We start from the raw sequence: 14,700 nt of genomic DNA on the forward strand, positions 1-14,700 counted from the left end.
CAAATTCCAGAGGGTAGACTGGGTCTACACAGCTTATCCAAAAAGAATATAAAAAGAATAAAGCCATCCAATGCAAATCCTGTTTTTACTCTCAAACATTTAAAAGCAGCGACATTAAACTCTGAAGAATTCCATGAAGCAGATAAATAAAACATTATTTCACGGTTCTCCCTTTCCTTTTTACCAACTGAATGAATACGTAAAATCTCAACATCTTTTTATGTCTGTTATTTGGGGTAATCAGATTTAGCCTTCCAAATATTGTCTGGAAAAATCTAGTGGCTTCCAGTTAAGGAAAAAAAGACAAATTTAGAATTGCAGTCATCTGTTCCTCACTCCTTTTGTTGAGTGACCTGACTCCCCTGGAATTCTCGAACAGCTTCTGTCACTTCTCAGATGTTTTCCAGGCCTGAATAACACACTGCTCACAAAGGGAGGAGCCGCAGAATTTCCCAACTGCCTTCCTCTGAATGAACAGTTCCATCAGAACACCATCTTCCTTCTCCACCTGATCCCAAACTTTCCTTTCATCATGGTGATGAGAGCAGAGATCATTCCAGATTGTAAAGCCAGATTGTTAGCCTGTGCTTTTTTTTGCAGATGAGGAAGCAGATATCTTAGTTTAAATGAACTAGAGGTAACTCAGTTACAAACCAAGGTTAAGTCCTGGTTCCATCCCTTTCCTAGCTGTGGGTGATTGGATTGTTAACTTAGCCTCAATTGCTTCATCTGTGGAATGGGGCTAGTCATGCCTATGAGATAGAGATTTTCATATGAGAACATTCATAAAGTAGTTAGTGCAGTACTTGGCACATAATAAGGGCTCAGTCAGTGATAGTTACCACCATCATCCTCATCATCCTCCTCATCATCACTGTTTTCATCCTTAACATTACCAATCACCACCTCTTTGTGACCAAGCTGGAAGAAGTCATGCCTCCTCTCTCCCAATTTGGCCTTTTTCTCAACCATATCATGGACACCAGCATGTAACCCATAGTTCAGCTGCCCTCCCCCAAATCTGAGCTTTGTTAGTAGACCATGAGCTTTCCTGATCTAGCCTGAGATAACCCCACCTTTCATCTAGAGGAGCTTCATGGTCATTACAACTTTGCATTATCTGATGTTCCAAATGTCTTCAGTTACTTGCCAAGTTTTTGAGGCTTAGCAGTGAGAGAAGGCACTGCATTTCTTCAGGGAAATGAAGTGAGTTTCAGCCTGGCCCAAGTGGCCTCTCACTGAGATGGGAGCCTGAGCTGACCCTTCCAATGGGAAACAGGACATCCAGGAATGAAGCAATTCTTTTACTCACTGGTGGAGTCCCTCGGGGAGTCCCCAGCTCACAGCCTTGGATGGACTCGTTGAGACAAATGTCGTGAGAAAGGCCATTTCTGTGGAATGTACCCACCCAGAAGGACCCTCCAGAATGCCCTTAGCTGATCAATTCCCAGCAGCTCTCCTTCCCATCATCCCTTTATCCTTTGTCCTGTGTTCTTTCACAAATGTTCTTGCTCTTCCAAGAGCAGATCTCAGGAGGAACTTCTGGGAGCTTTTAGGTTGAGGGAGCTTCTCTGTGACTATGCTAGAATCATCTCAAAATGGTGCCTTCTGTAGTTTTCAGCAGCTCAAGGCATCACCACAACCTTAAGACTCTGCTATTTACTATTAATAGTAAATAATTAATTAATAATAACATTAATAATAATGCAATTATTAATTGTCTTAGGTGGGGATCCCTGTGACAAAATTCAAATTCACAAGATTTTCTTGAGGGAGTATTTCTCAGGAGGGCCTGTAAGGGCACAAGGAGAGCAGGACAGGGAAGGGAAAGAGCTGTACAGGAAGACAGTCTCAGGAAAAATCTAACTTTGAGTTGTCCCCTTGAGGAAACGAGGCTTATCTTTGAGCACTCATTATCAGTCAGTCATTGGCTGTGGGCTACTTATGGGAAGGAGGCATAACCTCCAGGGTGAGGCAGCTCCCATCTGCAGAAAGCCGTTTGCTGGAGAGGGGCCAGCTGCAAGTTGTTAGCTGTCAACACAGCAGTTAGGCCATGAGTGCACCAATACAGGAAGGGTGTCTGGGCAGAGCACCAACAGCATCTCCTAAATATCCCATTCCCCACATGCCTGCTATGTGGCAGGCTCTTATGTAGGTTCTTTAGTCTTCAAAACAACTCTGTGAAGTAGTTACTATTACTCTCCCCATTTTGAAGATAAGGAAATTGAGATTCAGAGAAGGAAACATGCACACCTAAGAAGAAGCTGACCTGAAAGTCTTTCTAGTTTCAATGCTTCCTACTATACTCCCTCTGTTTTCTCAAATGACCCAGAGAGTATATATTGTCACATTATCAGTTTCTTATGTTGGTTGAACCTCTGTGCTGGGTGCAACTTCCCTTGATATCTAATTTTGGAGTCCTAATTATGCGTGGGGCTTTAGGGCATTCAAAGAAGATTGGTCATGCTTGTTATCCCATAGGGTCCTGCATTATCTACTTGCCTGACTCCCAGAATCATGAAATCCATGTATGGTAAAGAGGAGATCTCAAAAAAATAACTGGAACCCATAGATGTACCCATACTGGTTGGCCCCAGCCAGTTAGGACAAATTCTTTTCCCTAAAGAATTTGCTAAGTCAATAGGCCAAGGAGTGTCATCTTGAGTGTCAACTCTAATTAACTGGGAGTGAGGAAGTTTCTTAGACACTATTTGGGCAGATTAGGAAAGAATTCAAAATGATCATAAATGACCGCAAAGGAAGAAGGAAGAGGGAGTGACTAATATTTGTCTTATATCTGCCATCCTTGCAGATATCAGTCAGGATGGGCTCAGTTGTGCTGCAGTGACAAACAATATCAAAATCTCAATGGTCTCAACAAGATAAGTTTATTATTGACTCTCATCACAGTCCCACTGTAGGTCAATAGAAGGTTCTGCTCTCTGTAGTTACTCAGGGACCCTAGATGACAACCAACTACTATTTTTAAACAGGCTTTTGTTGATGTGCCAGTGGAGAAAAAGAGCTCTAGTAAAGTCCTTACCTGAGCAGTTAAATGTCGCCTCAGCTTACAACCCACTAGCCTCGTCAAATCTAGCCACATAATCCCACCCAGCTTCAAGGATAGTGAAATGCAATTCTACCACATTCTCAGAATGGGAATTGGGAATGTTGAGGGACTGGAGAGTAGAGAGAGAGAGATCCAGAAACATTTGGTGAACAGCACAAATATGATACCACAGTCTACTTCTCTGATCACCTAGTATTCGGTAACTGTTTCCCACATGCAAAATTCTTCAAAGACACCACATAAAAGTTTCATCCAGTCATGACATCAAGGTCAAAGTCCAAGAACTTGGCAAGATGAATAGAAGGTTTCACATATGGTTCAGATGTGGCTTCTATTGACTCAAAAATTTATGAACAGAAAATAACATGTTTTCTGCAGCCCCGTTCCCTCCTTTTCCCTGGTACACACACTCCAATGGTGGAACAGGAAGAGTTCAGTTACCATAAATACTCCTGTCTGGAAAGGGGACCCCTGGAAGACTTATGAGTCACTGAGCCATAGCATTTCAGAAATCCTGATGGGCAGACATTACAGAACCCTTACACTATACATAAGGAATTCTTTTGCTTGTTTGAGACCGAGTCTCACTGTCACCCAGGCTGGAGTGCAGTGGCACAATCTCAGATCACTACAACTTCCACCTCCTGGATTCAAGTGATTCTCATGCCTCAGCCTCCCGAGTAGTTGAGACTACAGGTGTACACCACCACACCCAGCTAATTTTTTGTATTTTTAGTAGTGACAGTGTTTCATCATGTTGGCCTGGCTGGTCTCGAACTCCTGGCCTCAAGTGATCCCTTCAACTGCTTCAGCCTCCCAAAGTGCTGGGATTACAATGTGAGCCACTGCACCCAGCCAATAAGGAAAATGCTTTTATTAGATTCTGATCTGGCCTCCTGGGAGGGCTTCCGCAGTCCATCTCCCTGTCTTCCCCCATGGCCCTTAATATTACCTTTAGGAAGTCCTTCTTTTTCCATTATACTTTGTTGATGCATCCAAAGAGAAGACTAGGAAATAATCTCTTCTTCAGCAACATCCTCTGCTTTATGCTCACAGAAAGTTAAGGTTCATTTTCAGACTTGAACAGTTACAGAGTTTTCTAATTAAGTTCCATAGTTTTTTGCCATCACAACTCTTAACATCTCTGCTGGCCTTTATGTTTTTGACTCTAATTAGCCATATATGCCAACAGTCATAACCACAGCCCTTTTAAAAACATGTTCTTTTTTCTTAATTGTGGGTACCTTGAGTCAATCAGGCTTAAGGCAGAGAGACGTATTCCTAGATTTATTTTTCCCTTGGCCATTTTTTAAAATGAAAGAATATCCTGGATGCCACATTAGTTCATGCAGAGGCTTTAACAATGTATGTAATGACCAAGCACTTGAGTTGATTTTGCCTCTGAGGTTGAGTTGGCTTTTATTGCATAAAGCATCTCTCTATTTCATCTTGTATTGTTGGGGATTAAGAAGCAATTGTCTCTTCCAGCTCTACAACTATTTATATTTCTTAAGTCGCTCTTTCCCTCTGGCAGGTAATAGAGACATTTTTAGATCACAGTTGTGCCGTTAGTCAGGGTCTCTGAGTGACTATGATGATAGAACCTGTCTGTGGCCTGTGAGGAGCATATAGCCTGAATGAGCAATAAACTTTTATTATTTTAGGCCACTGAGAGTTTGCAGTTGTTTGTACTGCAAACAACTGCCTGAAAACATTAAGCAAATTTATGTCCTGCTCTGGTGTTTCAGCTTAGATATTTCTTCTCTGGTGTAACCTCAGTTGGGAACAAAATAAAACCCTTCATATATGCTAGTAACAAATTGTACCTATGAAAATGATGCTTAACTGTCCTGAAGAGTGAAGACTTTGATCATTAAAGAAGACTTCCAAAGGCAGGATGAAGGAAATGACAGAATACGTAAAGTCAATCTCTGAAGATAGAATGTTATGATAGTTTCCTTAAGAGTGAGGCTAGAGAGTTTCAGAATCGCAAAACTTTTTTTTGGCACCAATTTCAAATTAAAAGTGAGGTTTTTAAATAGCTATGTTGTTGGAAGTTAAACAATGGACTGGTTGATTAGAAATGACCAAAAACTAATGTTACGTGTTTATTTCCACCCCCATGGGATGGATCTCTAGCTATCCCCTGAAGAGATGGAAATCTCCATTGTCCAGCTGGGTTCTTGCAACGGGGAAATGCCTAGTTGAGGACGCTCTTGTTCAACAGTTATTGAACATGTATTAGGTGCCAGGCACTGGTCTATGTGTATTTTTATATATATTTACACATCTTTATACATATTTCTACAAGTGAAGAAACTGAGGTCTAAATATATCAAGTACAATGCCCTCAGGCATAGCGTCCAGTAAGTAAGTAAGGCCGGCCTGCCTCTATTTTTCTTAGATATGTAGAGGTTAGGAGGCAGATTAGTTTTGCCAGGATGTAGCCACCACAGTTGCCATTCAGTAGCTATGCCACTGGACACAGTCATTGTGTCACTACCGCTGTGAATCTCTCTTCATCTCTCACTTGTCTGTGTGTGATTTGCTCAAGATTCAAAGTCCTGGACAGGAGAATCCTTTGTGTTCCTCATCCCCATCTCTGCCTGCTTGGTGCCTCCAAGGCATAAGCATCTCCAAGGTTCTGCTGGAGCAACTGGCTCTCTACTCAGAGGCTGTCACTCTGCTTATACTTAGGTGACATCTTCCTACACCTGCTAGATCATGAATTCCTCTGCCATTTACTGTTTTCCAAAATCTCTTGGTATCTTTTTCTGCTAAGGTCCCTTCTTCCAATCTCTTCATGAGTCTACATTCTTTTGATGCATTTGTGATCGTTTGAGTGTTAGGAAGGAAAATACATAATGAGTATATTCAATCTGTTGACTTTAACTGGAATTCTGTGATGGAATATTCATTCTCAACTGGAAGCAACACTTCACGCTGCTTCCCAGCAAGCAGCTCCAGGCCAATGCTTAACTGCCTCCAGTAACCCCCTCTCATTAGAAGAAACTCATATACACCCTGGCTCGGTCCATGTTGGCACCTTGGTACCATTCTACTAGCTATTTAGCAGCTGGCTTGAGGAATATATTATCAGCTCTAGTTCTAGGCTATGACTTAGACAGGAAGTAAGCAGACATTTTATCTCCATTCAAATACCCTGGAAGAGCCCCTGGGATACAGCCAGTGAGTTAATTCCTTTTTTTGATCACGTACGAGATCTCTTACTATTATTATTTGTGCATTTGCTCAACATACATGACTGAGCATCCATGTGCCAGGTGCTCTTCCAGATGCAGAGGTCATTACAGGGAAGGTGAAAATTATAGACTCAGTTACTGATTTTGTAAAGCCTTGCATAATGACAGTAATGGTGAAATAGGGGGAAGGGACGAGGTTTTCTTACCCCTGAGTCACACAAGCTGGTGTGTGTGTGTGTGTGTGCATACCTTTCCAGGAGGTATTCCTCTCCTTTTTTTTTTTTTTTCAGACAGCCTTGCTCCTGCTCCGTTGCCCAGGCTGAAGTTAAGTGGCGCAATCTTGGCTCACTGCAAGCTCCATATCCCAGCTTCAAGTAATTCTCATGCCTCAGCCTCCCATGTAGCTGGAATTACAGATGTGCACCACCATACCTAGCTAATTTTTATATTTTTAGTGGAGATGGTGTTTCACCACGTTTGCCAGGCTCATCTCAAACTCCTCGCCTCAAGTGATCCACCTGCCTCGGCCTCCCAAAGTGTTGGGATTACAGGTGTGAGCCACCGTGTCCGATCCTTCTCCTTTTAATTCTTGACCCTCATCTTTCTTCCTTTAATCTCTTCTATCTCTGGTATCCCTACAACCCTCCCTTTCTCCTTATACCCACGACCCCTTCCCACAGAAATACAGATAGTCCCCAACTTAATGATGGTTTTACTTAATTTTTTTTGACTTTAGGATGGGTTTATGCCAGTATTAAATGCATTCTTGACTTCTTATGACGTGTTATAGGAATATGGCCCCATTGTAAGTCCAGGAGACTCTATAACCAGCTCATGCCTGTCTCAGCTTTTTCGGTCCCCTCAGCTTTCCCAGCCTTCCACATTGGATGCCAACTGCTTTTCTCCTCCTTCAAGTGATAGTCACTCTACAGGGAGAAGAGATAACTTGAGTCCACAAGGGTGAGAGTTTGTCTCTGGGAACTGGGGGCAGGGGGCGGGGTGCTGCATCAAAAAGATACTACCACCCTGGGTTGTACTGGCTTTCCCCTGGGTTACCTAAAATCAAGCACATCTCACCACCTCCAGGATTAATTTCTTTCAGAAACTCTCTGTTCTAACCTGTATGACATATACCATTTTCTCCTACTCATTTTGACAATCTTACTAGCAGAATTAAATACCCTGGACTTATTATGCTAAAAGAGCATTCACTTCCACCTTGCCTTTGAGATAATTTATCAGACACCTCATTGTTATTTGACAATAAAAAATGTCCAAGTTGCATCTCCCTAAACCCTGGAGGCTGAGGGGAAGTCTCAGTTCATTCAGTCACAACGATAAGACTTAAAATGTAATCCCTTTGTGTGGTTTGTTAACAAGATTAGATGATATTTTTTGGAACAGAAAACACTTCCAGTATAAAATTTCTGGGAATAAAGAATTTTCTAGAAAGCAGATGTCTTGTTGTCTACCTTTCTATAGAAATGAAGTAGACCATTGCTTTCGTATTTTTAATGTTGAATTCTTTTTAAGGAGCAATAAAAGGCAGAAAATAAGCCAGTCTCTTCTTTGAGTAGTCCTAGATTCTTTCAGGAAATTTAGTTAGCCAAGAGCTTCATCATAAGTGAAAACTGAGAACCAAGGTTTGGCATATTATTGAACTTTTCCTCAAACACCAAATGAACAAGTAATCTGTGCCACACTTAGAATCAACTAATAGACATAAAGTGATTTAGAGTCCCCAATAATTTTGACACTTGTTTAATAGCTCACCAATGTTGATGCCAGCCTTCTTTAAGAACTGAAATGAAAACTATTCCTGTTTAAAGAGTCAGTATGTTCAGGCAGAAGCAGTGTGGCATAGGAGTTAAGACAGCATGTTCTAGCTCTGGGCTGTTCACATTGGCAGACTGCTCTGCCAGTTACTAGCAGAGTGACTATGCTTCCTCTGCCTTAGTTTCCCCATCTGTAGATGCAAGATAATATGGTACTTTATCTCACAAGGTTGTGCAGAGTATCATTTTCGTTTTCTTATTTTAGCATGTCTGTACCAGGCACTGTTTAAGATCTTTCAGATATTATCTTGTTTAGTTCTGATAACTCTGTAAGCTGTGTTCTACGATTACCTGTTAAACCACAGAGAGGTTAAATAATTTAGTTAACACATGCAACATGCTTAAGACAGCACCTGAGTAGATAGCAAATGCTCAGTTTCAGCCATTATAGATCAATACTCTACCTATCCCTCTGTCATAGCAGGTTCTTGGCTACAATTATCAGTGTCCTTCAGACAAGTATCTGTAGCGCAGCAATGGTGCAATGTCTGGCATATAGTAGATAATCAGTAAATGATGTTTAAATTGCAACTAATGAACGTTTCCCTTTCTTCATGATCTATAAATCCTTTTCAAAACACAAAATGTTGATTAAAAAGAAAACGTGGACCCTCAGTTGTTCCCCAACCCTTTGTTCCAACTCAGGCAACCCAGTTCCACTCCCATTCCCACTCCCCAGTAAGCCTTGAGTGCAAGGATACCCACCTTTACCCTCTTCTTTCTGGTTTTACCATGAGGATTCCAGGACTGAAGTCAGCCGGAAGGACTCAATTTCTACAGAGACAAAGGGGATGTTGTAAAGCATCCACTAGGGGGCGCATTATCAACAGGCCGGAGAAGGCCAACAAGATGGGTGAAAACGAAGGTTCTGCAAGGGACGTGAACGTTGATGGGAAAATTTCCATTACTCTCATCCTTAGCTTGACAGATGAACACATTGCACTTTTCTCAGTCAGCTTTTGCACAAAGGTCTAAATTTTGTCTAAGGGGGAAGTGATCTAAAACAGGGAGTCGGAGGTCCCTCGCCTGTTGAGAAAGATCCCGGCTCTACCTGACCTGAGGGAGAGTACAGCGCGGCCAATGACTCTGCTGCCCGGGCCAGACTTTGTACTTCTGAGCTGCTGTGCCTCCAAGCCCAGTGAAAGGGGTTCAGAGAGTGGAAGAGAAGTCAAGTGTGGCCAAGACAACTTGCCCTGGAAATGCAGCCAACAAAACCCACTGAGGTTTGGAAGAGAGATGCTGTCCTTATTGAGACGCTTTTGAGGTTACTTTATACCTATTGTGATTTAAATATCTGCTATATGCATAGACAGTCCTTATTAAATAGCTACTAACTTTCTTTCAGAACAATTGTTTGAAATCTTACTCTTCTTTGCATCCCTCTGACAATGTTTACCCCTCTGACAGCTTTTCTTCATCTTTCTCTCTTCATTTCTTAATGAGATTTAAAGAATCCTGGAGGAGGAGAAAATAAAAAGTAAAGCTCTTACTGAACTCTAGCAACCCAAGCTGAAATTTGAAGCCCTTAAGCCTTTATTATTGAAAACCTGTCTCTCCACTTCTGCGTGGGTGAGTTCCCAAGGTATAGGATCTTCAGAATCTCCAGAGCTAGGCCCTTGGAATTTCAATCTCATTTCTTCTCTCTCCCTATCAAGGGGCCACCTTGAAGGCTGGCTCTGGCAGAGCCTTTGTGTTATAGATGTTGGCAATAATAAACCTGGATATCCCACCCTTCCCCAGAAAACAGGAGGGGGAATCTCTTTTTCTTTCTGATGCTATTTGGAAATCTTAGGGTGGGAGAGGGTAGGCTTTTCAGACCCCAATGCTTAAAAGCGTTTGGGAGAGGTTCAGAAATTTTTGGAACACCTCTGATTTCTCCCAAATCATGATTCATATTCTATCTATGTCCCTACTGTGTATTCACACAAGGAAAGTGTTGAAGATAGCAGAAATGAGGGAGGGAAACCTATGTACGTCTACTATATTCCATCATTTTACAGATATTATCTCATTTAACCTCCCAGCATTCTTTCTGGTAGAGATTATTATTCCCACTTTACAGATGAGGAAACTGAGGCACAGAACTGTTCAATAATTTGTGTAAGATTATACATAAGTAAATGGCAGAGGTTGAATTTGAACTGAGAGTCTTATTTTAAAAATCACCTTTTAAAAGCTAAACCTTAGCCTCCTTTTCTGAGGTGGTTATTATTCCTCTTTAGGGAGAGAGGAAGGAGGAAGTGGTTTAAACAAGACTTCTGGAAAATAGTAGTCACCACGTAATGAGATCAGCAGTCTAGAAGCCTAATGCGGCAGGATTGAGGAGGCAGGTTTTGGGCGGCCCTTACAGGCAAACTACTGGTGTTCAAGACCGGGTGTCAACACAGGCACGAAATGGGGCTTGAGGCCAGGATGCCCAGCCAGACTTTCTTCTCCACTGAGCCTTCTTTGCCCAGGGCATCACAGCAAAAATCACATTTACACATGACTGATTCTTCCCTTTCCAATAAACACAGCATCTATGAAGTTGTTTATGGTTTCCTAAATTAATTCCATTGCTAATATGGTCTAAATCGTGAGTGTACTTATCCCGAAATCTTTTCAGTGGTTTCTGAAAGCCTTCTTTGGCTCCACCAGGCACAGAGAGCTCCGGAATACAGACCTGGTTTGCAACATTTGGAGATGATGTCTTAACTTCAGCAAATTCAGTTTACCAAACTTCTGACAATAGACAATTCAGGCATATTAAGCCAGAGACTTTGGAAACAGCTGAGGTCTATTCCTGGTTCCACCACTTTCTGCTTACTTGGTTTGGGGGACCATAATGAATTTCTCTGTACCCTCAGATGACCCTCCTGTTAAAAACAGGTGAGAATTTCTTCCTCATTGGTTGTAAGGGAAATTCAAAGATGTGTAAACCCGGACATTCATTAAGTGCTCAGTAACTTTTGAGGCTATTATTGAGATGAGTTTTCTGTTGCACATAGGATACACAAAGCAGATCCTGCTATTAAGAGGCTCATCATATAGTAGAAGAGACAGGTTCATGGGCAGATTAATGAAATTGCAGAGTAAGAACTACAATGACATATGGACAAGGTAAGATATATACCCACAAAGGGGGAAATGAGCTCATCCTGGGTAGGGGTGGGGCAAGACAACTTCTTGGAGGTGACAATCAAAGCCATGGGTGGATGCCCAACTTTGGTTAACCTGCAGCCACAACTTGGATAGCCAAGATTTGATCAACGAATGTCAGCTATTTTTTTCCAGGACTCCCTGCTTGTTAGTCTTGCTTTGAAAGCAAAAACCTTTCGACTAAAATTGAAGGGCTTTCTTCATGGGGAGCTTCAGATGCTGAAATAATCTGTCTCCAGCCACTGTAAGTTAATAGCAACTCACACTTAAAAGCTGGTTAGAGTTCAGAACATTGGAGGAAATGGTGAAGGAAGAAGTTAAGTACCTACTGTGCATATGTGGGCAATGGCAGGTAGAAATTAATATTTTTGAGGACCTAATATACTGTAAGCACTGCCAGGTACTTATTAAATTTAATCCTCATAGCCACCCTATGAAGGTTTTACTGTCTCTTTACTGACTCAAAATATTTAAGATGTGTGAACAGGGTTGCATAGTTAAGTAAGCGGTAGAATCAGTATTAAAACTCAAAATTTGTCTGATCTCAAAGCTCATGTTGTTTCTACCATACCAAGCAATCTCCCAAACACATTTACACATGACTGTGCTCCTTCCTTTTCTAAAAGCATGGGGTTTATAAAGTTGTTTATGGTTTTCTAAGTTAATGCTATTGCCAATATGGCTCACATGGTCAGTGTATTTTAAGCATAAACATGAGAGGTGCCCTTGAGCACAAGAATCTTTCAACATGTCTATCACAGATCTTGATTGCACTAATGGCCCTGATAGTTGGCTTTTTGGTAACCACACTCTTTTCAATGTGACTTTGCAGCTTCTCCCATTAGGGGATAGAATCTATTTCCCTTCTTTTAAAATCTGGGCTGCTCTTGTAATTTGATTGGTCAATAGAATATGGTGGAATGACAGAGCACCAGTTCTGAGCCTAGGCCTCAAGAGGACCTGTGAGCATGTGCTCTTACTTGGAACCCTGCCAGGCCTGGACCAGCCAGCTGGAGGCAGGTGAGAGTCAGATGGAAAAAGGCCCCAATCATCCCAGATGAAGCCATCCGAGATCAGACAGCTTCCAGCTGACCTGTTTGTTAATCACACACACAAATGCATGAGTCCCATCATGCTCAAGTGAGTCTTGCCAAGATCAGCAGAAGCACTCAGTTAACTGGTGGATGGGTAAGAAATAAATACATGCTTTTTATTTTAAGCGACTAATTTTGGAACAGTTTTTAATGCATCAGGAGTTAATGAGTATAACAAAAAATAATTTTCTTTTTAATTAGTAGTCAATAAAAGCAAAACATTGATTGTTTTAATTATTAGTCAGTACTCCAACTTTAATTGTTCTCTAAACCTGCTGTACAGCTGTCATCTTGGGATCTCCCTATGTCATCACCTTAAGAACTCCTTCTACTTTGTTTTCTGAAACTCATGTCCTCTCCTCTCTTGGTAACTCCCTTGTTTTGATGGAGTACATCCTTTGGGAGTTGCCTGTGAATGGGTGAGCAGGTTTGGAGACTATGATTACCTAAAATGTCTTTATTCCATCATTATACTTAATTTGCAGTTTAACAAGTTAGAATTCTAGCTTGGAAATAATTCTTTCAGAATTTCGAGGCACTGTTTCATAGTCTTCTATCTTCCAATGTGGCTGTTGAGAAATCTGATTCTATTCTGATTGTTGATCCGCCATATATGTATTTTTCCTTTCTAGATATTCATAGGATCATTTCTTTGCCCCAGGTGTCATGAATTTTTAAGATAATATGCATTTGTGTGGGTCTGTTTTTATTCATTTTACTAAGTACTCACCTTGTCTTTAGTCAAGATATTCATGTTTTAAAGTTCTGAGAAATTTTCTTGATTTTTTTTCTTGGATGATTTCTTCCTATTTGTTTTCTCTCCCTGTGACTTTTATTACAGCATTTGCATGTTAAATATGCTGGACCAGGTGCCAGTCTTCCCAATGTATTCCCCCTCTGTTTCCATTTCTTTGCTTTTGCTCTATTTCTGAGGGTATTTCTTTAACTTTATTTTGCAAACCTTCTGTGAGGTTTATTTTTAAATTTGTGCTCTCACGTTTACATTTTTAAAAGCTGTTTTTTCAGGTGTTCTCTATATGTTCCTTTTTATCCTGGCATTGTGTTCTTGCTTTATAGATACACCATCTCCTCTTACCTTACTGTGGGTATTGGTGACCCTTATTAGAGAAAGTTTCCTTCTCTAAGCAGTTTCTTTTCTGTCAAGGTACTTTTTCCTGTTTTTTGTAGTCCCTGACTTTAATATTAGATGTTTGCTCCAAAAGTCTGGTGCTCCTTGGTAACCGCTCATGTGTGAGAGTAAGCTACAGAAAGCTGACTGAGCTTTCTGGGTGCCTGGTGTGGCTTGAGATGCCATCTTCATTGCAGATTGCTTTGTTGGGCCATTTCTTTGGGGAACTACCATGTTAATATTTTTAGAATTTTGTCTCAGGCTTATAAGATTCCCCAGAAACACTGAGCTTCTGCCTGGAGAACATATGCCTAGCTGCCAGTATTCCGAGAGCCAAGCTGGGAGAGAAGGATAGGGAATCTCAACACTCTTTAAGCATGGTTTCACTTTTTCAGCATGGCCTTTCTTTTCTTTTTTATTTCTTTTCTTTTCTTATCTTTCTTTTCTTATTCAGGGTGTCAGTCTTCACCCAGGCTGCTGTGCAGTGGAACAATCTCAACTCACTGCAGCCTTGACCTCCCAGGCTCAAACATGATCCTCCCAACTCAGCCTCCCGAGTAGCTGGGACCACAGGTACACACCACCATGCCCAGCTAATTTTTATATTTTTTACAGAGACAGGGTTTGCCATGTTGCCCAGGCTGTTTTCTAACTCCTGAGATCAAGCAATCTGCCCTCCTCAACTTCCCAAAGTGCTGGGATTACAGGCATGTATCACCGTGTGGTATTTCTAATGTCAACTGTGTACGTGCTGTTGGACTTCAACCAGAGACTCTCTTTTTCCCTGTCTCCAGAAAATAAACTTCTGATCTTTTGCTGAGATTGGGAAAGGATGGTATTCAGTTACACAGAGTAAGGAAGGGGACCTGGAATTCTAACTGCTTCTTACATAGACTTTAAGCTTGTCCTCCTAATCTTAGCCTCATCTTCCCATTCATTTCCAGAGTAGCTACTGAGCCTTTTGATGGTTCTGTCACATAAATCTGGTTGTTTCTCAATTTTCCACACTGCAGGCTTAGGAGTCAGCTTTTCCAGATCTGTTCATTCAGTTACCAATCAGCTATCACTTTTCAACTTCAATTTTTTGTTGCTCTTGTCTCTTCTTCCGATCTTTTGAACTCCATTGGTTGAATCCATCTGGAAATATCTCTTTATTTTCTTTTTAGAGGCTTACATGAGGGAATGAAGGTATGTACACTCTCCTCTCTTTAACTGGAAGTCCAGGAGTAGT

This window comes from Theropithecus gelada, chromosome 14 (genome assembly GCF_003255815.1).
Source record: "Theropithecus gelada isolate Dixy chromosome 14, Tgel_1.0, whole genome shotgun sequence".
In the NCBI taxonomy this organism is placed as follows: Eukaryota; Metazoa; Chordata; class Mammalia; order Primates; family Cercopithecidae; genus Theropithecus; species Theropithecus gelada.